This window comes from Bombyx mandarina, chromosome A1, assembly GCF_030267445.1.
Source record: "Bombyx mandarina strain Sakado chromosome A1, ASM3026744v2".
Classification (NCBI taxonomy): Eukaryota; Metazoa; Arthropoda; class Insecta; order Lepidoptera; family Bombycidae; genus Bombyx; species Bombyx mandarina.
This window is the reverse complement of record NC_143234.1, coordinates 5026530-5053947: the sequence shown is the minus strand read 5'-3', so window position 1 is coordinate 5053947 and position 27418 is coordinate 5026530. Positions and strand designations below refer to the sequence as shown.

The 27418-nt window shown below is 37.1% G+C and overlaps 1 protein-coding gene across 3 annotated transcripts in view; it reads right to left on the bottom strand.

The window, feature by feature from the left end:
* LOC114239543 (uncharacterized) overlaps nt 1-27418 on the bottom strand; it is a 150242-nt gene that overhangs the window by 48477 nt on the left and 74347 nt on the right. The gene's annotated exons all lie outside the window — the stretch shown is intronic.

The following is a 27418-nucleotide window of genomic DNA, read 5'->3' as shown; positions in this document are numbered from 1 at the left end:
GTAGGACCTCTTGTGAGTCCGCGCGGGTATGTACCACCACCCTGCCTATTTCTGTCGTTCGGTTTGAAGGGTGGGGTAGCCGTTGTAGCTGTACTTGAGTACCTTAGAACTTGTATCCCAAGGTGGGTGGCGCATTTACGTTGTAGATGTCTATGCGCTTTAGTAACCACTAAACACCAGGTGGGCCGTGAGCTCGCCCCAAGCTAAGCAATAAAAAAATATTCTTTGGCATTCCATCAACCATGCTATTATGTTTCACACAACACGAGAACAACTCAAACGCAATGCTTATTCCTCGAAAGAAACTTCAAACGAACACGAGGGTCGATGAATCGATTTTTATTCCAATTACAACACCAGCTTTGTGTTGACTCAGAACACACATGTACATTAATGCCTTGACATACAATGTTACATGTAATCGAGATGATAGATATCGTCAATATTTGCTTTCTTTGACACCCACTGTACACACAAAACCTACACATGTTACTAGTTTGTTATTGTTTACGGAATGCAACTACGCGTCTTCAGCCTGTACCTATCGTCAGTCAGCATCTTCTGTATCTAGAACAACAGTGCAATATTCATTCTAGTTTTTTTTGTTTGTCACGAGTATATTTTGTACGTCTTAGTGACAAGAATACCGACCAAGTCAAGTTGCCGGTTGTTTGCATAAGTGAACCAGGCTCACAACGAACCGGGAGAACTGGTGATTGCTCATGAGGCGCATAACATCTATCCACAGTAATGATACTGAATAACGACCACGACCGCTCTGACAAGAGTGATACGACAAAGGAGTAGTAGCATGGGAATATAACATGCAAAGACGGACAAAAGTATACATGGTCGGAAATTTTTTCACCTTTTTTTTCCTACCTATGCTGATAGCCTTGAGAGGCTATTTCAGCTTCTCCTTCACATGTAGGTGAGCTCACGGGGCTCTAGGCTCTAACCGGGAGTGTTGCTAACACTGGCCCTAGCAAGAGCATTGCTTCGCAGAATCCACTACCGGATCAGAACGCGACCCACTGAAAAGATTCGGCGAGAAACTCGGTGGGCTATGTCTATGGGTTAATTCACTCGTCGAGCCCTTCGTCAAGGACGGTGACCCGTGCTTGTGGTACCTAAAAGCACCGTTAATGGATCGGGAGGATCTATAGTGACGTGTTTAGGGCGACGTCGACTGTTTACCATTCGGTCCGCAGGACCGAGTATGCTTTCACTTTGTTTAATGGGTAAGTAGGCTAGACAGGCGTCAAATAGACGCTGTTGGTGCCGAATAGGTGCAATGAAACAATGAGAGGACTCCCAAAAGTTTAACGACCCTTAACAATAAGTGAACGATTGTAGAGGAGGAAGAGGAGACATTTATACTGACGTACATATATCTCTGCATTTTACATCATTAAGCATCAATGAAAAAAAAAAAAAAACACTGCAAAACGATTTTAATTCACAACAGAAAATAATATTGGTTCTGTAAATCCACGATCTGTGTCTTTTTTTTTTAGTTTGGCATTCGGCTTTCCGCGATGCCATTACACGGTCAGTCATGTGTATCCTAATGCGGTAACGATGATGTAAACTAAAACATTCAGCCTTGACTGATGCGTCAGTTATGGGGCCTCATTATTAAACTAGAAACGTTTTCATAAAAAATAGTTTTCTATTTATTTCTACGAGATAGCGACAGTTTCATTGACCTTTAAAGACATCTGAACTTTATATTATCGATGAGCGAAAGTGAGTTTGCTTCGTTTGTTACGATTTCAAGTCGCGCTCGTGACATTTTTCAAACACACTGTTAAGATAGATAAAGGTTATAGGGTATCATTCATCCAGAAATCCATTACATACTTATCCCAAGGCATATATATTTTTATACACAAAAGCAAGCGATTTTACTGGTGGTAGGACCTCTTGTGAGTCCGCACGGGTAGGTACCACCACCCTGCCCATTTCTGCCGTGAAGCAGTAATGCGTTTCGGTTTGAAGGGTGGGGTAGCCGTTGTAACTATACTGAGACCTTAGAACTTTTATCTCAAGGTGGGCGGCGCATTTACGTTGTAATGTCTATGAGCTCCAGTAACCACTTAAAACCAGGTGGGCTGTAAGCTCGTCCACCCACCTAAGCGATAAAAAAAATAATAGCGCAATGATAAGCTATAATTAATTACAGGAGTTCAAATCCGTTTCACATTGAATAACATGTAGCAAATTTCTAAAAGAAAACATTTTTTCTTGTGCAAACAAACAGTACATAACAAATTGTTCAGACTATGAAAAGAGCCGTGTGTACACACACACAACATAAATATTACACATCATCGCATTAAGCCCATAAAGCTATGGGATTTTTAACAAGTAAAACTAACAAGATAGCGTATTCCCGGAGTGTTCCCGGTCTCGATCTTATGAAATCTCAGCTATTCAGGACGTAAACATGGTGTATATAGGTCGATATGACGCTAAAACCGCTTCTGTTTCGTCGATCATAATCAAAGTGTTAATCGAGTTGACGTCTCGTTTAGAACGCGATTATAATAATCGATTAATTTTATGTAAATAATAATAACATTATTATAAATGTTTTAACTCGATATGTAAATAATGCTTATACATTATTATAAATGTTTTAATTCAATATGTTGATGACTTACAAATTTATTTATTTCGGTTCTAAACTTCGGACACTATAAGGGGCAATTAGTTCGAGATTTTAATAGTGTCTTCATCGTACAGTGTTTAATGTGGAAACAAAAGTAATTTAGAAACACGTACGGCATGTTTTCAAAATCTAAAAGTCTATAATTCGTATATTATGTCAAACGAAAAACAGAGTTCAAATTTTATTTATACAAAATATTTCTACTTGCTTTTAATTATTACGCGATAAGTATTTTATTAATAATTAATTAATATTTGTGAATGCGTTATTGTTTAAAAAAATTGTAATGCGAATGTCTCTATTCCGATTATTAATCTCACAGAAGTTGTCCTTAATAAATTTTTATTTAATAATAAATCAATTATTACATAATATACTAGCGACCCGCCCTCGCTTCGCTTCGGAAACTGTAATTTATTATTGATTTCTCCACTATCTAATGGATGTTATTGTACATATAAACCTTCCTCTTCAATCACTCTATCTATTAAAAAAAACTGCATCAAAATCCGTTGCGTAGTTTTAAAGATTTAAGCATACATAGGGACAGACAGATATAGGGATAGACTTTGTTTTATACTATGTAGTGATAATTTGATTACACAAAGAGGGGATGGCCGAGTACTTTCATATTCTTTAACATTTCGTTCCTTCAAACATTTGAAAAGTACTACTCAGATAAAAATATTGTACATTAACATACAAGAGGGAACGATATGGAGATATTTTATTGCTACCACTTGATTCATTCACGCATATTGACGCATGCTTTTTTTTATGGTTATGTTCTTTAATGCATTACATTAGATGTATTTTATCGAATTTAGACCTTAAGTCTTCTGCGAAATACACAAATTTATAAAAGGCGGAAAATCACTGCGTGCACTTTGTTATGAAAAATAACCGAATGCCAAAATTAGTCGTGCTAATTTGAGTAAACGCCATTCCGTTTCGAGAAATATTGAAACATAAACAGAGGAAACAATTAGAAAACACAACAAAACAGCAAGTAGTTAACGAGTAGAATAAATTAGCTGCAACTAAAACGAACGAAAACGCTTTCCGCTCATGAATTTTCATGTACAGAGTTTTTAAACAAAACAATAATAGCAATTTAAAATGATAAATAACCGTGTACCATCTTCGTTTGATTTGATGCACTGTAAACACGACACTAGTTTTTTCTTTTTCACTTTTTCTTTATCGTTTTTCGGTTTCCCGTTTGGTATTTCTTTGTGTTTCGCGTCCTCCGTTTTCGTTTTGTTTTTCTTGTGTTTCACGACGCCCATTTTTAAAAGTAAATAAATAAGTGAATAGCAAAATATAAACGGGTAAAAGCGAGCGCTTTTCAGCGAAATCCGGCGGCGAGGACGCGCTTTACAGCTGCGCGTTCGCTAACTAGTTCTCGACTAGCAACGCTAACTGCATTCGCGTGCGAGCGTGGTTGTACTGGCGTTTGGCGGATCGGATGAGGCCTGTGGACGCTCGCACCACGCAGTCGGTCGTCATAGTCTACAGCAGTCGGAGAGGCGAGCTGCGTGAGCTCACCCGCCAACTCGGGACCACCGTTCGGGAATCAAGGTCAACGAGCGGATTAATATTCCGAGTGTGGCCACATCCTAAACACAATGTTAATTTCACCCATTTGTCGTTTCGACCGTTCGCCTATTCCGGTGTGAAATTACGTACACTGTTATGTTGAATTATTCGTTAGAGAGACCCGTGTAACTTTTATACGTCATACGCTGTCGGTATTCACAGAATTAACTAAATATTTATAACAACGATCACTGGAGACGACCGCAAAGTTGATACTTACTACGAAACCAATAAAGGTTTTCCCTTCCCGGAAAATCGCGGCGCCGGCCTCCTAATGATTTAGTGATTAACTTTCAACGCAACATCGACCTTTACATGAATTACGAATATTGTGACCTAATTCATTTCAGTATCCCTCATTCGATTGGTTTTTTTTTTTTTTTAATCCATTTGTTACAGAACTACGCTCAGATAATTACACTCATAGATCCATTTAGATTTGAAGCGTAACAGGCAGCAGTTATTTCCGGAACACAAATCAATAGCGTCGACATAATAATAGACCGGGCAGTGGCCACTACAAGCTACTATCAAGGGCGGTTTAAAAGCTGTCGAATATAGTTTAAGAGACGGACTTTGACTTCACTTATGTTAAGTAAGTCGATATTATAAAATTGTACAATGTCGAAATTCGCATTATAAACTCTACGGCTACGTATGTATGTATATTGCTTGCAGGTAACGACACTTTCGACACACTAGCAAATTCTTTCAGGTTGAGCCCATGAGCTCACCTACCCATCTGGGCGTAGCTGGCATAGCCTCTTAGGACCAGCGAATAGGTAGGGAAAAGAAAGGGAAAATAAACCGAAGATCTAAATAGTACTCAAGGTTTTTCTTGAAGAAATCAAACTGGCCAATATTATTTACCGAATTTCGATTAAATTTCTAACGACATTAAACTACTAGAAATATGAAATATAATAAAACTAAAAAAAGGAATTAACATGACAGAGATAAATGATAATTCATAACTGAAATCATATTATTATGATATAGTTCTCAGTAATGAACCTAGATACGAGTCTCGGTCGTAGCGATGTGGAAAATTTTACAATAGTTCTTCAACACAAGAAATACAAGAATTAATTTTGTTGATTTTATTTTATTTTATTTATTTCGAAGTTAAAAGAAACTTTTTAGGTTGAAGGAGTAGCATTTTTAATCAATTATAGTGGAATTCAACAAACTTAATTACCTTGAACCGCATTCGTTGTTTTGAATAAATGAAAATAGATAAAGCGAAATAAATGACACGCGATTGTGTGTCTCGCGAAGTCAATCTTTACACCAATTTTGGTTGATTTGTAGAGAATTCCTACCTAAGGCATAAAGTATTTTTTTTTTATTCCTTAGATGGGTGGACGAGTTCACAGCCCACCTGGTGTTAAGTGGCTACTGGAGCCTATACTCATCTACAACGTAAATGCGCCACCCACCTTGAGATATAAGTTCTAAGGTCTCAAGTATAGTTACAACGGCTGCCCCACTCTTCAAAAACAATTACTGCGTTGGCGCTGCTGTGGTGGTACCTACCCGCGCGAACTCACAATGGGTCTTACCACCAGTAAAACAAAAAAAAAAACAAAAAGTTATGTTATCTTCCGGCTTCAGAAAATTATGTTACGATATTTTTTTTCTGCAATCAGAAGTACATGCAACTAATTGAGAAGTTCAATGTGATAAGACAAGCATTTAATTTTTTTAATGTTGTCAAATTTGATTTCTTACTTTGAACAGCGTATTGTAATAAAACAGTACTTCTAATTCGATATCTCAAAAGGTTTCTGTCTCCTAGACTGATGCGTAATTTAAGTCAAGGCGACTCGTGAATCGTGACTAACACCCGTAAGTCTTGATCTCCAAATATATTCGAAAAACATCTGTTTATTTTTATTTTAAATATAAATCATCAATAAATGTGTAATGTTTATTTGGTCCGCAATAATCGAACATCGATTTTAGGTCATAACGTCATACGTGATATTTAGATATATGCAGTTTAGTTACATGGAAAAAAACATGATTATGATAGCATTTTTATATCGCATTTACATATATACAAACATTCGTGTTATTTAAAGGAAGCTTTATGTATATTGACATTCAGTTGATTTTGTTTCGCACAAGTAACATCTGTCTACTTCTTAATTATATAAGTAATTTCGTGCAAAATTCTTTCTGTAAATCATTATTTTAGTAAAACACCATACATTTTGTTAGTGTTACTTATAATCTATGTTTTTGTTGCGGTTTAATTTTTTTTTTACACGATCTTATATTCCTTCATCGTGAAAGATATTCGTGAGCTTGTACTAAGTACGTTTTTAATTAGAATTTGATATGAAATTTTTAATTTCGCGATCTCAACATATAGCATTATTTAGGCCACGACGACTTAAAACCTCAACAATAATTTCGATTTCGAATTCAAATAAATCACGTCTTATAAAATAAAACACAGTTACGTATTGTATAAACAAACATCGCTTTATCTTTGGTTAAAAGGATAAACATTGCAAAATCGTGATGACTGCATCCGAAGGCGTGAAAGAACTCGTACCAAGGTCAGATTACTTTTTGAAGTGTACACGTTTATGCTAATGTCGCACAAGTCGAGTGTACATGTCAGGTATGACGTCAACATTAACGCTTACGCCCACGTGAACAGTAAGTAGCAAAAATTACGTTTATATGCTGTTGTTGCTTTTTTTATGATTGAGGGATTACTGGTGGCCTGGAGGCCTTTCCAGTTTCACCAGGACAGGTGGGCGAGCAAAGGCTCAGCCAGGACGGGTGGGATTTGCTAATAGCTGCCCGAGCGCCTCCTAACCTAACAACTCAAGAGCAACTGCTTTGCGAATGAATCTACTACTGGATCAGAATCGCGACCCGCTGAGAAGATCCGGCGAGAAACTCAGCGGGCTGATGCATGGGTTAGGTTGCACGTCGACCTCTTTGTCGAGTTCGACGCGTACGGTTACCGGGGTCCCTAAGCCTGCTCCTAGTATTAGAGTTGAAAGCGTCTAATGCACAGGTTATTGGATCTGATGGATCCGTAAGGACGTGGGTTGTTGCTGTTGTTGTAGTCCTAGGATACCCAGCGGGTACATAGAAGGTTTGTGTGGTTAACGTAATTGTGCTGTGTGGTGTGTGTGGTAAATGTAGTTCATGTAAGTAAACATTAAGGGCCGTGGTATATACCGAATAGATGGCGTTAAGTCTCATTCACTGATATTCATTTTGAAGTCGTCGTGGCCTAAAGGATAAGACGTCCGGTGCATTCGTGTTGAAGCGATGCACCGGTGTTCGAATCCCGCAGGCGGGTACCAATTTTTCTAATGAAATATGTACTCAACAAATGTTCACGATTGACTTCCACGGTGAAGGAATAACATCGTGTAATAAAAATGAAACCCGCAAAATTATAATTTGCGTAATTACTGGTGGTAGGACCTCTTGTGAGTCCGCGCGGATAGGTACCACCGCCCTGCTTATTTCTGCCGTGAAGCAGTAATGCGTTTCGGTTTGAAGGGTGGGGTAGCCGTTGTAACTATACTGAGACTTTAGAACTTGTATCTCAAGGTGGGTGGCGCGTCTACGTTGTAGATGTCTATGGGCTCCAGTAACCACTTAACATCAGGTGGGCTGTGAGCTCGTCCACCCATCTAAGCAATAAAAAAAAAATAAAAAAAAAATTCAGCTATTCAGAATGAGACAACACGAACGCAAGATTGAGTTACACTGCCTTTATTAAAAAGGCCTTATATTCATATTGACTAATTTCAATTATAATAACTATTAAACTTCTAATATATGGGCGTATAAAGATTTTTGTGAAGTTTGTGTTGTCTCCTTTTCGCATAGCGAGTCAACATTATAAAGTATACGTCATTCTTGAGCATTGACGTCACGGTTCGTTCAGTGTTGTTTAGCAAGAAATGATTACGCACATAACTTGCTTCCACCTTTATAAAGTTTTATTTTCTATTCTTTCATCGGTTGTTGTTGTGCTAACTTTTTATGAAACAAGTACACATAATCAGTAAGAAAGCGTCAAATGAACGTGGATTAATAAATATAAATAAATAGCTGACCCGGCAGACTTCATAGTGCCTCAATCGATAAATAAAAGACCTAAACTTTTGTATAAAATAAACTTAAAATGAACAAAAGGAATCCGTCCGACGGGGGGGCACATCAAAGGAAAAACAAAATTGTTATTCCGAGCATTTTCATATTTATCTAACTTTTAAACCTTCTCTGGACTCCCACAAATAATTCAAGACCGAAATTAGCCAAACCGGTCCAGCCGTTCTCGAGTTTTAGCGAGACTAACGAACAGCAATTCATTTTTATATATATAGATAGATAGATAGATTACATCAGAAAAAAATGCATGTTACTTTTGATACGTACATTGGTACCGGACCACTCTAGTGGACGATAAACATGGCCACGGTCGATTTCTAAGCGTTATGATTTATGTAGCCTAACTTCCGTGACCCTATTCAATGTTGCATTGTATATGAAGTGATATACTGTTTTTTTTAGAATGTAACAACTTTGATATTTCTACCCAGTCAATAACATTGACAATTTATATGAGCAACGTTGGTAGTAGTATTAGGGCCTGTTTTTGAGCCCATGCAACAGTACACCTATCTTGTCTATTCTGCCGTAATATCAGTCATTCGTATCAGTTTGAAGGTTGTAATAGCTGGTATGAAATTCAATTGTGTATTAATTGTATGTGTATTTACGGATATATGTATATATGTATATGTATGTGTACATATATGTATATGTATTTCACTGGATTGGTACACCGCGCTTAGTTCGTTTCCAAACGATTCTTGTCCACCTGATGGTTGTCTGGAAGAGATCGCTCTTAGCGATAAGACCGCCAATTGTACTTTTTTGTATTTAATGTATCGCACTGTTTATTTGTTTTTTGGTGTACAATAAAGAATACTCTCTCTCTTTTAAAACTTCTCAATTAAAACTTCGACCTGATGTGTGAAAATGGGTGACGGTATTCCTGTTATGATGTCTTTGAGCTTCGGTGACCAAACATCCAACAGGTGAGTCGAAAGCTCGTTTGTCTATTGAATACTTTCAAAAAAGCGCTGGTTTTGCAGATGTTTACTAAGTTAGCGGCCGGCTATTAGTAGTGAATTATTTTTCCGCGGACAGAAAAGCGGCTTCAATTGCTTCACGTTCAGTTGACATTCTTCTGTGACAGGAACAAGCGCGGCAGACTTAGAATCAAGGATTTAGTTTCAAAAATCCTTAATATGTATAAAGCTCCGTAAAATACGTTCCGCTGCATACAAAAGTTGAATGTTCTCATTACAAAAAAAAAAGCGAAAACAGATCCGTTTATTTCTTTCAATGTATTACGAAATAAATGCTTTTACCATAAACTCACTCGTAAAAATAATTTTATGTCTATATATTAATACATGAAGCAAAAGCTCTGTATCCCTTTTTACGAAAGTTTCGCGGACGGGGGTGTATGAAATTTTTCACACTTATAGTTTATATAGAGAATGTTACGCAGAATGTTATTTTTTTTTTAAATTATGCATTGTTAAAGAGTGGTCTAATTCGTTTTTAGATTAGATTAGATTGATATTGTTTCTCTTAAATATTACTTGTCTATAGTGAGCCTTGGCGAAATCTGTGATTATAAAAGTATAGGCCTTGACAATAAACCCTTAATAATGTTAAAACTTATAATTTAAATTAATTATGGTTGGCTGGACGATCACTATTCTATATAAAATAATATATAAAATTTATGAAAAGGTTTTGTTATTTAAAGAAATCTCTTCCGGCAGACGCGCGAAAAGAGTATGACAAGAGAAGGAGAGATGTCTGTACAGTTACATAGAATAGAAAACCTATTCGACATGTTAAGTGATAGAGTCAAATACACAATGTTATTAATTTAAAAACAATTCAGAATGTGATTTAAAATGCTAAATAAATTTCGTGACTAATTAAGGAATTAATTACTGAATCTGTTTAAGAATTAACGAATCGTGTAATAATAATGAATTGTGCAATCTGCATTATTATTGAGACGAATCAAAGCATTTCGTGTCCAATTATCGATGTTTAGTCACCAATTTTAGCACTGGTAACGCCATCTAGTTTAAAAATCGGAACTAACGTTTCCATCATTACTCACAGCGCGGCGCTAGTTGTACTAAGTTCCAGCTATCGACATAGGTATTTAATAAAATCATACCAGTCGAACAGAGCAACGTCTATTTACAAAATAACTGTATCCGATAACAGTAGAATATCGTAAAAGCATGTTTTATTACATATATTTTGAGGGAACACTAACTCCTTTATTATTTTAATGGTGGCTTGACGGCCAAGGATGAAGACGTTGGCTTAGCTCCAAATCTTATCTACGCGTCAATTAGGTTTAGACTAACAAATGATTAAGGCTTCCAATGAACATGCCGCAACTTGAATAATCCAACTCGAAACATGAGATGCAAGGAATTTATACGTCACAACTGAGACGAGAAGGAAGCTCTTTCAGATCCGAACACAATTTTGATTCGCGGCAGCAATTCACAGTGGATCTTGTGCGAATACCGTCCTTAAGATTAGTAAGCTGTCCAGAGCGTTGTCAATCGGCGAGTAGTAATATATACAAAACTAGCGTCCCGCCCTCGCTTCGCTTCGGAAACTGCAATTTATTATTGATTTATCCACTATTTAATGGATGTTATTATAAATATAAATCTTCCTCTTCAAACACTCTATTTATTAAAAAAAAACCGCATCAAAATCCGTTACGTAGTTTTAAAGATTTAAGCATACATAGGGACAGATATAGGGACAGAGAAAGCGACTTTGTTTTGTACTATGTAGTGAAAAATCTGCATTCCACTAACATTAAGTTTCATCACGATATTCGATATCAAAGAGGTACTGATATGGCACCGTTAATGGACGATTAGAGGACCCCAGGCAATAGTCTGATTCGCACCAGCAATACGTTCAATAAATTTTGCATATGACATACATAGTTGTTCTCTTACAAGTCCGACCGTCACGATGTCGCCATGTAAATCTACCGGGCAAAAACACCCGCTCGGTGGAATCTTAGATTGCAAATAACAACCCAATAAGAAACAATAATAAAGTACTGGTTTTAAAAACGACCTAATGTTGTAATATCGACATTTATTCATTTCTTTATCGATGATATTAGGATACTAACGAAAACAAAAAAAAAACGAATATAAATAAATTTCTAATAAAAATCAATTCACCAAACCGGTTTGATTTAATAGGGTCAAAGACTTAGGTCCATACAAGATAATCTTGCGAAGTTTCAAGATAGAAACCGACATAACAAGAATTTATTAATGACAAAAATCATATACATATGAGTATATAGTTTTGGTTATTTTTGGAACACAAGCTCTCTCAACTGTGAGCTTTCCTGAACAAATTTCATGAAATTGAAATTATAATAATACGCGCACAATTTCCTAACCTACTAACTGGTGGTAGGACCTCTTGTGAGTCCGCACGGATAGGTACCACCAGCCTGCCTATTCCTGCCGTCAAGCAGTAATGCCTTTCGGTTTGAAGGGCGGGGCAGCCGTTTTAACTATATTGAGACCTTAGAACTTATATCTCAAGGTGGGTGACGCATTTACGTTGTAGATGTCTATAGGTTCCAGTAACCACTTAACAGGTGGGCTGTGGGCTCGTCCACCCATAAAAATAAAAGAAAAGATCTCTTAATGAGGAGTACCTACGCACGACGAGCCATAAAAACTAAAATTGGCTTCGTATTTTTGACCTTGAAATTTGTAACCTTTTTAATAAAACTCTCTTATCGTTGGCTAATCTGTTGCCGCTTCACCAGTTCACATACATCGCACGGTCCTTTGTTGATAACTAGCTTTACACGAACAGCTTCTGATAGTCGCCGTGTTTGTAAAAATGGACGTTTTTTTTCACCCTACCAAACCTTCGGTAGCCTAAGAGGCTATTCCAACTACAGGCGGACGGGTAGGTGAGCTCACGATGCTCATCCTGGAGCAGTACCTCGCCGAATCTATCACCGGACCGGCATCGCGACCCACTGAGAAGATCCGGCGAGAAACTCAGTGGGTAAATGTACGCAAGAATGCAAAACAACGTTGAGCTAAGGAAGCTTTAGTTTTCGAAATGAGAGTGAATATACTTAGTTTTTATTATGAAGGTTCATTTGTACTACATTTTTTAGAGGGAAATCACGAGTCACCTACATCTGTGAAATATTCGAGAAGACGTGGAATATTCGAGAAGTCGTAAATAAACATAACGATAATAATAAACGCGATATTAAACCGTAAAAGAGGATTAAATATGAATTAAAGATGTTACTAAAACATAATGAGAACATAATAATATTTTTACAGAATTGTGAAAAAATAGAGGTAGTCGTAGAGATAAAATATACTACTCTCTCTCTCTCTAACTACCTCGTTCCTTTTTTTTAAAGCAAAAAGTTTTATCAAAGACGATTTTTTACTGTTTACGTGATAAAAAAATGAGACCCAAGTAAAGAGGCAAAATATCCGTAGGTAATTATAAAATCTCTAGATCTGATTCCGGATTATGGATAATACAGGATAGAGAGCGTACTTGATCGAGCGATGACGTCAATGGTTACGTGTTCCACACATATTTAGCACTAAGACTAGGAATGCAGGAAAGGGATAGAGCCCTCCATCCGCATAGATCGACTTTAACTCATGTATCTGAGAAATTTATTAGCCTAACCATAATACTGAAATTTACAATTTTTATTTAAACATATTGAAAGCCTATAATGATTTTAATGCGTACAAAGCTGATCAGGTACAGGTATAATACAAATACCCGATTTTCTCACCAGTCGATACAAGTAGCTCTGTAGATAAAATAATATTAATGTCATTGCGATGTCATTGAACCTACAATTAAAACGTCGAGGTGTCTAGGACAAAACGTGAACTACATACCGCTTGTTTAGAGCATTGCCAAGCTATTTACAACTGGACAAGTACTTGCGTCCGATTCTAACTAACAATATTCAGGCTGTCGTATTGAAAAATGGCGCGATGCAGCCTTTGAATAGTAATTTTAGGTCATTTCGAATTTAAAAACATCTTTGTTACGTGAAATGTGCCTTAGAAGTTTTGAATTTTACTAGAATTGTGGGCGTGGAGCGTTTTTTTTAATTACTCAGATGGCTGGACGAGATCACGACCCGCCTGGTGTTAAACGGCTAAAGGGGCTCATAGACATCAACAATGTAAATTCAGCCACCCACCTTGAAACCTTGAGTTCTAAGCCTCACTTTTAGAGTACTATTGTACTGTAGTAATATTGTAGTGTATTATTATTTTATGCAAATTCTAAATTTAAGCTATAAACTACGTCAACACAAACTGCAGCCCACGAGATAAATAAATAAGTTAGTAATTGGGCCACAGGATTAAACGAACAACCTGTTATTACAATTTCAACCAGCTATTCCGAATAATTTGACTCCGAACTCGTTTGCACGTCTATGGCAATCAAGAAGACAATATTGTTTCAAGTTTACTTGCAGTATTACGGAACCAACAGTAGTAGGTACCAATATCCTGCCTATTTCTACCGTGAAGCAGTCATGTTCTAATTTGAAGAGTGAGACAGCAATTATGAGACGAGCCCTGTGTCTCAAGGTTAGTGGCAGAATTCACGTAGTGATCCATATTCCATATTGACTCCGGTAGCCACTTAGCATAGGTGGGCGTTTATTCACATATCTAAGCAACAGAAAAAGAAAAAAAAAAAACTAAGATACACTAAAGCTGCTGAACCCGTTGAGCATATTTTGAAATGTAAGCACACTCAAATATATCTATAAGAGTACTCTCAAAAGCAAAAACATAAACATAAATAATATTCGTAAAAACATTACTCATTCACGAAAAAAAAAAACACACTCAAGAATTTAAATGTGTTTGTGTGTATTGAAGTAAATCTCTGACCGTGGCCAAGACGAGACGATTGTGGGTTGTGAATCATCAGAAGACAAAGCGAGCGACCAAAAAAAATATCGAAAAAATTTATTTTACAAGACGATAAGCAATCCGACGGAGCTTTGTTAAGCGTAAACTAGTACTACCGTTTTCTATAGACAACGGAAGTAACGAACGTTGACTGTTTTTTAATTTTCAATGACAAAATACTAATTTGTGCAATTACCGCTGAATGTTCGAACACGGTCATTATTAAAACGACTCAGGAACTTGTGTTTGGAAAAAAAATGCCCAGAAAAAAGTATTCTGACGAAACGTTTTCGGGTCAAATAACAAAAGGCAGGCAATGAAACTATAAAACACCTTGACATTCCTCGATAATATTTTTAAACGCATACCGGTCGTTGTTGGATTGAAAACAGGAAAAGGCTCTGTTAACAATCATAAGTACTCTTAAATATATGTTACATTACATCTTATAAAATGAATGGTATTTAAATGACATAGTTTCAGACTGACACACTCAAGCACTTATCCTCGATCTAATGAGTACCGGAATTACACTTACGAGATAGGCCCAACTACACCCAAACGCAAAATCGACATCGTACAATTGCCCTAATTTTGCAGACCACAAATCGAAAATTTTCATAAAGTAATCACAGAATTTAGAAGATAATTGCATCGAAAACCGATTACAATACCCGAATATTTTCTGAGTTTTATTCATTTGGCATTTGATTTTAAAGAAATTTACCCATGTATCATCATTATCCTGCCCTTCTCCCAGTCACCTGGGGTCGGCGCAACATGTTTTCTCCTTCCATACTCTTCTATCATATACCATTTCTTCGCTCACTCCCCTCCTACCCATATCGTCTTTCACACAATCCATCCATTTCTTCCTAGGTCTACCTCTTCCTCTAAATCCTTCCACATTCATAGTTAACACTCTCTTAACAACCTCATTTTCATTTCGTCTCATCACATGTCCATACCATCCCAAACGTGCACTCCTCAGCTTCTCTGTCACAGGTGCCACTTTCAGACTTCCTCTAACATATTCATTCCGTAAAATAAAAAAAATGACAGTATAAAAAATATGTATATTCTCATAAAACATATACATATTTTTTATTCTGTCATAAAACAGGTGTACAACCAAAGGTAATCGCACACGAACATGCCCCACATCACCGGAAACTAAAAGTCACGGACTACGTGAATCGAACAAAGCACGATTCATCACAAAACGTGTACCCTAATTGTAACTCTAATTAATCGGCCATTACTTTATGTTAACGTTCATATCGTTCGACCACAATTAACTGCATTATGATCGTTCCTCTGAGTATTGGCCTAGTAAGGTATAATTCGTGAAAGCGATATATCTAATTCCATTACCTCTCAATCGTGTTTCTCAGTGCGAACTATTCCTAGATTATACGCGGTTTATAAATTAAGATAATAGTGGTGTTTGTAAGTAATATTTGCAAACTGTTTATTTAGAAACGTATTAACTCGTCATAATTTTTGAAGTCGTCGTGGCCTAAAGGATAAGAGGTCCGGTGCATTCGTATCTAGCGATGCACCGGTGTTCGAATCCCGCAGGCAAGTACCAATTTTTCTAATGAAATACGTACTTAGCAAATGTTCACGATTCACTTCCACGGTGAAGGAATAACATCGTGTAATAAAAATCAAACCCGCAAAATTATAATTTGCGTAATTACTGGTGGTAGGACCTCTTGTGAGTCCGCACGGGTAGGTACCACCGCCCTGCCTATTTCTGCCGTGAAGCAGTAATGCGTTTCGGTTTGAAGGGTGGGGCAGCCGTTGTGAGTATACTGAGACCTTAGTACTTATATCTCAAGGTGTGTGGCGCATTTACGTTGTAGATGTCTATGGGCTCCAGTAACCACTTAACATCAGGTGGGCTGTGAGCTCGTCCACACACCTAAGCAATAAAAAAAAACTAAAGTAATGTTAATTGCTAGTCATATATAGGAATGATTGTCCCAGTATGTCTTTAGCCATATTTCCAAACACTTCCAACACTGGTTATGGGGCGTATTTTGAGCCAACACGGGTTGGTGCCGCATGCCTTAAATTGTGTGGCGAACTGACTTTTTATTAGCACGACCTTTTCTATTCATTCACATTTGTAAGGTTGTTAAATCCAAAATCCTTTTTGCAAAGATTTGATGAATATTTTCTATCAAAATCCTCGAACATTCAAGGCTCAATATGTATTGGAACTACTAGGAGTGCATAAAATAAAGAATGTGTCTAATCCATGACTGCTTATCTAGCGAGTTATGGAAGTCGATTCAAGTCGTTCGGGGTCCAGTATGTTAATAGACTAATCAACAGTACTTGTTTGTGACCGTTTTAGATGCTGTGTATCCTTTAAAGAATAGTGTAGATTCGTAAATTAGGTTTCAATCAATTTTGTATTCGTTAACTTGAAAAATACTGAAAAGCCCCTCACATAATATTCTAATTACCGCCAATGTGTGATTTTGTACACTTTCAACCATTTTAAGGGTCATAAGTTATAAATAATTGGTAATTAATTGTGTCAATCATCGAATACATAGTACACCTATGGTGCTACAGCTGACTTCTTATTGATATTTTCGCTATGCGCCTTTTATCGACATATTTTAATTATTGGAGTTATGTGGACATTGAAGATATTTACCAAATTGATTGTATGGTTAGGTAAACCATGTAGCGATGAGGAATGAGCTCTGATGTCCGCGGGCACTAGCTCGTTTCTTTACTTACTATACATTATTTACCGTGGAGGGACGTAATGAGTAACGACATCACGAGATATTTGACATTTGGGATCTGCACATTTATTAGGGCATGTCGGGCATATTATCGCGTATCTTCCCAGCGCCCGTAACAAAAAAGAAAAATATCCTAACTTGGGCAGTTGTGAGACAAAGCTTTAGTTAACTTTAAATTATATTTGCACTGGGCGTGTATACAGGCGACCACTTCTTTGCAGTTGATCAACACTATGTACCACGATAAATGAAAAGATAATAAGTGTCCTTAGTGCCAGTTTTCCCTACGTTTGCAGTTAGGACGTTACGCTATCGAGAAAGTTAAAAAACTCGCACTAAGCACTCAGGTCTGTTTTTCTTGGTATTAAAAGCATAACTTTTATCAAACGACTAGACCCTTTTTCCACATAAATAATACTTTTTGTATATACTGTTACTTATAAATTTTTTATTCAAGTTTAACAATATTTGCTATGTGTATGTGCATTACTATAATTCTCATGTTGTATTTGTTATTTTAGATATTCTACACACACTCATAACTTTTAATTATTATTCTCATAATCCTCTCGCAGATCTGCTGGAAGAGATTTCTTAAAGAAATAAGCAGTGCCTTTGTACATAATTTTCCTATTACTCTGTACTATGTCTTCTTTTTTGTGTGTACATAAATAAATAAATAAAATAAATAAATAAATTATAAGCTACTTTAATAATATGTTTATAGTCAAAGTGTAAGATTTCTAACCGTATAGCTTATGTCTGGGCCAGCTTAAATTGCGTAGTGCGTTTTTTACGTAGAATACTGTCGGAGTATTTAGTCGCAGCGTACATAACTCTACGGAACAGGTTTCCCGGTAGGTACCATGAGATAACTCATACGAAACATCTGAGGTCAAACCGGGCGTTACATCACTCGGCTATTAAAACCGTACCCATGAGGTGTTTGGAAGCTCGCGTGACGAATTAACCGAAATTAACAGACTTGATGACCGCAAAACTTTAAAAATAAAAAAATATATATATTTCAAGTTCATTAAATGTATGTAATCTATTCAAAATTATATTTTTAAGCCAGTACATGTAAATTTATACTTTATGCACCACATTTTCGTACTATATTCGTAGTATCCGACTTAGCTCTTCCTTAATGCCTACTGAATTATCCCAATTCAATAATAAGGCAACCAACGAATATAACGATATATTTCTCTAACGAGTTGACTAGGAGATTCTACAAGTAAAGTATTTTTCAAAACCTTATCGAGTCTTTCTTGCTGATTATATTATTACTAAATCGACTCGAAGGACTAGTAAGTAAACTTAATTTCGCAAGTTATTTTGATCAGTTCAGCAGCTTTTTAATACAATGAAGCATAGTTACGCCATGTGCACGTTAATGATTCATATTTCTAATCAAAACATGACTGTGTCATCGTTTATTGAACAATAATGTGTGATGTTTTATTGAACATTTGTTATTCAAGGAAAATAATTTAACAAAAACTACGTTAAATTGAATATCTAATTTAAATTACAGACACAAGAATCAATGAGTGTTGTTAAATTGTATTTTCAGGTTCTGTTGTTTTCATAACAGCTAATTTGTGGAAAGACGTAAAGTAAATCACTTGTCAGCTGCAAGTTATTTTCGTTGGAACAATATACAACAGACTCAGTTGTTCAAAGTCATATGCGAATATCAAAAATAACCCCTGAATGGCGTGCACTGTGTGTAAAATTAAAATTCCTGCTGGCAGGTTTAATAATAAATTTTGGCGATCGGCCACATATGCTAACCATGCTGGTCAGTACGCGTGTATATTAAAAAACGAAGCAACAGATCATAAGAACGCACTTATCTAATCAGCGAATGAATAAACATACCCAAACTACAGCAAAGTTTCTGTATTTAGCGTGTCACTAATACACTTTCGGTTTCTTCTTAGAGCCGCACTGTTAGAGCACCGGTGTCGATCCGACGAACAAAGCGATCACACACCGATTCACCACTTACATCATCGAATATTCGCGGAAACCAACAACGGTACCGTACGTACAAAAAGAAACACTATAGTGAAATACTTAGCGTAAACGCACAAATTTTATTAACGGCAAATATGGCCGCGCCGACGGTTGAGCGCTACAAACAGTCCGTTCCTTTTTCGAATTCTAAATATTAGCGCGTCGTTCTTTATTTGAATTGGATTTAGTTGATCGGTTAATTGAATTGTGTAGTGTTGTGCGTCGTGATAAGCGTAGAGAGGTCGCGCGGCGACTGCCCGCGCCCGCCCGCTGTATCATTGACGCCGGTTCACGTGCGTTTGTATGCAAAAAAAAAAAACTTTTACAGACTTAGGATTCTCGCGGAGAATTAACTTTGTCGTAATCCTGGAGGAATGCCCGACGAACGAGCGAGAAGCAAAACGTCCATCCTCGTCTTTCGCGTAAACATCTGTCGAGTTTTTAAGTTCATTCATCTTAATCATTTCCTTTCATCGTAAACTGATAACAGAGATAAAAAAAGACGTGTGGTGTCGTGGGGTACCGGATAGGAACGAAGTTCCTTATTATAAAAATTTTAATTTTAAGTTCTATTCGAGGTATAAAGAAAATAAAACTGGAGGTTTCGCAACAGCCCACGGTCATTCGGTAATGTGCGAACTTATTGTGGTACACTTCATTGACGGTTGTTTGCATAAGAATTAGTGTATTGCGCAAACGAACGCTCTGAGATTCGTGGTCAATGAATGATAAAAAAATATATGATTTTTTGTACGTTATTACAAAGATAAATCGTACACTGTGTGCATTACTAATTTGTACATTATTACAAAGTTAAGTCGTACACTGTGTGCATTACTAATAAAAATCTTACGTTACGGACGTTTTTCCCGGTTAGGGTACCCTTCCGCATCGTCCCATAAGAAACTTCGTTTAAAAAATTTAAAAATTATCAATTTCTTTCTAAATAAAAGCACACTAAAACAGTTTGTTCTATGGTAGCATTGAAAACCAATAAAATAAGAGGTTTCGTATTTATTTGCTGAGTTCATTCGATGAAGGCGCGAACTAATAGTACCTACCTATGATGATGTTGTTATACATACATATATATTTAATAAACACGTTTCACGCTATATATAGACGTGACCCAAATAAGCGTGGTTAGCAGTTAAAATAATATTAATACAGCCAAGTATCAATTAAAGTGAATACTATATAAATAATATGAATAATATATTTTTACCTTAACTACTCTGAAACTGGGACTTAGAACTCATGTTTTAAGGTGGGTAACGGCATTTACATTGATGTCTATGGGCTCCGATAACGAGATATCTGGTATGCTATGAGCTCGTCCTCCCATCTAAGCAATTAAAAAAACATTATAATTGTTTGGTCTTTAAGTTTTCCCAAGTATGATACATACTTTTTTACGCTTAATTTTTACAATCCAAAGGCTACAAAAGTTTCCGGTATTTGTATAGATACTTTACATTTTTCGTGATCACAAACGAATAAAAAACCAAGCCGTTTTACTTTTAATCATTCACATTGTATTTATTAATATGATCTATCGTTTCCGGTCTTCAACGTATGTTGGTTTTGAAACATCCGACCTTTCATACAAATGTGGTCGTACCGTTTCACTTGATAACGAGAGCGATACTGAGACCACTAATATATCCAGTTACGAAACTTTGCTTCATCAAAAGCGGCCGAACTTTTCTCCGTTTCTATTTTAACACGTAACACATCTCGTGTTCTTTGTAGTGATACCTATCGCGACAAACATGACTCTCTCGTTGTCAATATTACCCAACACGGGTATTTTGTATACTTATTGGGCTTATCTATACTAATATTATAAAGAGGGAAGATTTGTTTGTTTGTATTGAATAGGCTCCGAAACTACTGAACCGATCTGAAAAATTCTGTCACTGTTTGGAAGCAACACTATTCCCGAGTGACATAGGCTATAATCTTTTTTGAAAAAAATTAGGGATCCTTACTAAATCTCCAATAATGTAACCCAAGGTGTAAAAAAATTACCTAAAATATTCTTTACATCGGGTGCGCTGCGAAAACTATTGATTATAGAATAAAATATTGTACTACGACTTTGTAGAACACATTATTATTCACAAAATGTGTCGCGACAGCATATGTCTAATTACTATAGTTATGCTGCAATAAGTGTTATTTTATTGAAAAATTAATAAAAAAAATTGTTAAAGACCCGAGCGGAGCCGGAGCGGGTCGCTAGTATTTGAATAATCGTATCGAACGATCTGACAATGTTGTTCATCAATCCGGCAGGTTTTTATTTCCAACCTATTATTGTAACCTCGAGGGGTTATTCTAGGTTCTCCTAACTAACTCTAGCGCGCTGGCACCAGGAGGACGGGACGGCGCGTCGGCGGCTGCGGACTGCGATGCGGTCCGCATTTTCGTCGTCGCTGTCGTCGCCGAACATACTGTTGAAGAGCAACCCGGTCGGCGGTGTATCGCGTTCCGACCCGGCAGGCTGGTTCTGGCCCAGCGGGGTATCCCGGAACACCAGCGGCACCGCCCGGGCGGCCTGGTAGGGCCGCCGTACCGCGGAGACCGACGTCGTTGGTCGTCGACTATCGCCTCGACGACCCGTCGGTCGGGCGTCCTCGGGGTGGCGCCGCGTGTCTGGTTGTAGTGTTGACCGCGGGAACCCCCCTACTCTGAACGGGTTCTGACCCCGGACGGAGATCGGACGTCGGGTGTAAGAGTGCAGGGGAGTCGTTTAGTGGGTGGGCCCTAAAATCCTTGGGCCCGCGATCTGCTCTCAACACCTGCAGATCGTTGAGTCTCACATACCCCGCGCGCCCCCTAGGCGCGGGGACCTCGTAGGAGGTTCGGCCCCCGGCCCGAGAAAAAAAAAAAAAAAAGGTTCTCCTAACTAGGAGCTCCTAGGAGCTCACGGGGCTCTAACCTGGCGAGGCAGACAGGTACCAATTTTTCTTATGAAATACGTACTTAACGTAATTTCACGACTGACTTCCACCCAGGAGGAACAACAGAAGTAACATCGTGTAACAAAATAGTACATATTGTTACGCGCTGGGGTTCGGGATAAATAAAAATTCTACCGAAATACAAGTTAACACCGTATTAGCACCTAGAACACTCAAAAGACTCAACAATCACTTTAAAACTCTCAATTCGGTTCTTTCGCTTCGCTTCAGGTGATCCGTTCGCTGTTTCGCTTCGAGTAGTTCCGATTACTAATTGCCTGCGTACCATCTCTACAACGCTTTTATAGCCGATACCACATCCCTAGAATTATCGAGAATATTCCACACATTTCTAGTAGTGTTTCCGCTATCTCACAATAGATGGCGTTGTACTTCTCGAGTGTTCTAGGTGCTACTAGATCCTTCGATATTCTCTCTATTATTCGGCGATAGATGGCGTTACTCATACCGGCGTAACAGTATTAATAGGGCCTCTTGTGTTTTTTTTTTACCTAAGCTTGAGATGTTATGTCAGCGTTACCGAGCGAGTAGGTGAGCTCACGGGGCTCAAACCAGGAGTGTTGCTAATACTGGCCCTAGCAAAAGCAGTACTTTGCAGAATATACCACCGGATCGGAAACGCGACCCACTGAGAAGACACGGCGAGAAACTCAGAGGGCGCCTCTTGTGTGACGGCACGGTTAAGTAACACTAACCTGCCTGTTTTTGTTTCGAAACTGATATCTGTACTGCTTTGATAGGTAGGACAGTCGTTATACTATTGAGACTTAGAGCTCATGTCTCAAGGTGGCGGTATTAACATTGTAGTGTTTATGGGGTCCGATACTCGCTTAAAACACAGGCCCTAAGCTTTACCGTGACATTCTTTTCCAATCAGTGTAATATATTCCGCAAATCTCCATTCATGTTGAAGTTTTATGAGGCAGCTTTTACATCTCCAACTAAATTAAATAATAAAATTGTTAGTATAACTAACGGAGTATCTGTTGTCGAAGTATTGCCATTTGCATTTATAATGCAATTTTCATACACAAAAATGACATGACAATCATTATCATACAAATCGTTATTTAGGCACGCATGATCAATCTTTGGTGATACGAGTCCGCGCCTATAGAATGAATTGCAGTTTCTGGTTATTAGTGAAATCGTAGAAACAATGGCAAATGGCCAACAAACTGACGAAATTACGTCGGCGTAAGCCATGCTTGTTGGATTTAAAGGCGTTCGGACGCGTTCATAAAGTAATGTTATTTTGGTTTTATATTTTTAACTAGCTGACCCGGCAGACTTCGTAGTGCCAAGACCTAAACTTTTGTATAAAATAAAATTAAAACAAACAAAAGGAATCCGTCCGACGGAAGACACATTAAAGGAAAAACAAAATTGTTATTTTTATTTAATTCCGAGCATTTTCATGTTTATCTACCTTTTAAACCTTCTCTGGACTTCCACAAATAATTCAAGACCAAAAGTTTTTTAGCGAGCTTAAAAGCGTTTTAGCGAGACTAACGAACAGCAATTCATTTATATATCTATATAGATTATGTAATAACTACGGATAATTAACGATAAGATTTAATAATACAAATTTATATTAAAATACAACACGGGCTTGAACAAAATAAAACGAGATTATTATTAATGTATAGTCAAAGTCATTTAAAAATGCTACTGAGGATAACTCAAAAACTATTGGTCAGATCTTGATAAAAATATATTTGGACCCAATAGAAGCTGCTATCAAATAAAAAAAAGAATTTTCAACATCGATTCACCTAGTAAAAAGTTCAGAAGTTATATAAATTAAAAAAAAACAAAGGGAGGACTTTTCGCTGAAATCAATGTCTTCTAGTTGACTTTTGAATGGATTTGTTATAGGAAATCGAATGAAATGATTACGATGATTTCAGTACTGGACAAATAAAAGTTCACGATTTAAGTGAAACTAGATGATAACCGAGCTCTGCTCGTTTTTTTTTTTTTTGATAACGCCATCTTTTTGTGTCTTTAAAGCGATTAGTTGCCCTCAATTAAAACAAATAGTATTATTATTCGCCGATAGATGTCGGGAAGAGTTGATTAATGAAAACACGAATAAAACAACATTTTCTGAAAATATACGTAGCTAGATCGATTTATCGCCCCCGAAAACCCCCGTATACTAAATTTTATGAAAATCATTGGAGCCGTTTCCGAGATTCAGATTATATATATATTAATATACAAGAATTGCTCGTTCAAAGGTATAAGATATATATCTTTTATCCATCGAGACACGTATTCGATTCCATCGTGAACACGCCCTAAAGCCGTAATCTAAAAACGGGAACACACAAAACGTATAATCTGCTAAAGTTATAGTTTAAACTTTAAACAAGAAAGATTTAAACAGGATTCGTTTAATACGCAAACAATACGTCTTATTTTATTCGTAGTTCAAAATTAGTGTATTGCATAGTAGTCACATGGTAAGAGGAAATGACAAATAGAGCAAAATAGTTACAAATTGGTACCCAAGGGAAGGTGAAAGGAAAATAGGCAACCTATGGTAGGGCCTGTTGTAAGTCCGCACGGGTAGGTATCCTGCCTATTTCTGCCGTGAAGTAGTAATGAGTTTCGGTTTGAAGGGTGGGGCTGCCGTTGTAACTATACTTTAGACCTTAGAACTTATATCTCAAGGTGGGTGGCGCATTTACGTTGTAAATGTTTATGGGCTCCAGTAACCACATAGCACCAGGTGGGCTGTGTGAGCTCGTCCAACCATATAAGCAAAAAAAAAACAACAACAACAAAAAGATGGGACGATGATATCAGAAAGGTTGCAGGTATAGCATGGAGTAGAGTAGCCAGAGAGATCAGAATGGAGTAGGTTGGAGGAGGCCTCTGCCAACTGGCACATGAATTTCCAGAAAGTAAAGAAGCAACCAATACGCGAACAATTTTAATTGTGTAAAATACATATATAACAGTATAAGAAACATAATTGTATATCTATTGTCCGAATAAAAGGCTTTATTATTATTATTATTATAGTAGACACGTGAATTAGAAGAAAGAATACTAATTGGTAACATATTTATTTACAATGCCGTCCATACTAATGACCAATGAAACACAATTTTCTCTATGACTATCACTAAATGTATGTAATAGCTCATCTGTTGAAATTACACATGTGCCATCTGTCGTACGTTTGTAATACTATGACAAACCACGAATTTTGAAAGGATTACATTACACCAATTTCCGAAGAGCTTTGTTCAATTTTAGTATAGACAATAGTACAATCAAATCAGTTTACTTATGGTAAGACCTCTTGTGAGTCCGCACGGGTACCACCGCCCTGCCTATTTCTGACGTGAAGCATTAATGCGTTTCGGTTTGAAGGGCGGGGCAGACGTTGTAACGATACCTTAGAACTCATATCCAAGGTGGATGGCGCATTTACGTTGTATATGTCTATGGGTACCAGTAACCACTTAAAAAAAAATTAAGTGGGCTGTTAGCTCGTCCACCTTTCTAAGCAAAATAAATAAATATTAACTCTAAAATAGAGAGTGTTCTTTATCCACTCACGTTTTTGGAGTGTCACGGTACAAAATAAACAATTGCTCGCCCCTCAATGGAGAATTTCGTATTTCGATCTCGTATAATGCAAAAGTACAATTCAATTATATTTACTGATGCATTGTTCTGACGATATGACGTGAACATGTTGTCGGTAAATATCAAATTGATTTGCTTACAAAGAACGTTCTGGTGTGTCAGTAGGACAGAATTGCTCATTGAAATGTATTATTGTACGCCTTACGAGAAACATGAAATGTATTTACATAGTATATACTTTACAAGCTGACGTAAGTACATATTTGACCAATAATCCACATGTTTCTATATACAATTTTTTTAGATCCTACCTTGGAATCTTCATCATTTTATTGTTAGTCACTATAGGAATTTATTGAAAATGTATCAAGGTTATTTAAAGTGTTAATAAAATTTGTGTTTTTGGAAACAGCAATAAGCGGTTTGGATCAGCTAGCGACTTTGCCCGAGTAGTAATATTAAATTTTAAAATAAATATATAATATGAGAATAAAAATCAGCTAATACTATGATATATCGCTTTGGAAACGAGGTTTGAAGAGAGTCCTCAGTAGCAGGCAGCGGCATGGCTGTGCCCCTGGTATTGCTGATGTCTATGTGAGACCATGAATATACAGCGGCTTGGCTGTGCCCATGGTATTGCTGACATCTATGGGAGACCATGAATATACAACAGCTTGGCTGTGCCCCTGGTATTGCTGACGTCTATGGGAGACTATGAATATACAGCGGCTTGCCTGTGCCCCTGGTATTGCTGACGTCTATGGGAGACCATGAATATACACCATAGTTGGACCGTATGCTTACTACGGTAATTAAAAAAACGCTTTTTCGTAATAATAACATTCTTTTCCTAGTCATCACCGTTAAAATATTCAATTATTGTTTTGTCGTCGGTCCTTAATACGTGTGATATTTTTTTAGATCATCGCATGTCTTGAAGCTTGGTCAAAATTACTTTCATAAATATCGATATTATAAAGTACGGGTCAATTTATTAAAGACGGGCTAATAAAGCATATTCACATACATAGTTACACGTACGTCGTTCGAAAAACATACTCGACTCGTGTGATCGTCTTGAATATAAAGGACGTATACTGATTCATTCGTCCAAGTTTAGTAACGTGATCACTTATTTTGGTTATACATAAAATGTAAGTGGCAATACAGGCTCAATTTCGAACAGATTTTACAAAGGTTTCGGAAAAGATTTAATTAGGTACTTCCTATAAAAAAATTGTTTTATTCGTTTTTTTTTTTTATTGCTTAGATGGGTGGACGAGCTCACAGCCCACCTGGTGTTAAGTGGTTACTGGAGCCCATAGACATCCACAACGTAAATGCGCCACCCACCTTGAGATATAAGTTCTAAGGACTCAAGTATAGTTTCTGTGCACGAAAATCACGGCTACTATTTTGGAAGCTTTGACATTGAATCTTATGTTATAGCTATTGCACGTAACCTTAAATTTAATCACTGTGAGCATTTACTTTTTTTTTATTTATTGCTTATATGGATGGACGAGCTCACAGCCCACCTGGTGTTAAGTGGTTACTGGAGCCCATAGACATCTACAACGTAAATGCGCCACCCACCTTGAGATATAAGTTCTAAGGTCTCAAGTATAGTTTCTGTGCACGAAAATCACGGCTACTATTTTGGAAGCTTTGACATTGAATCTTATG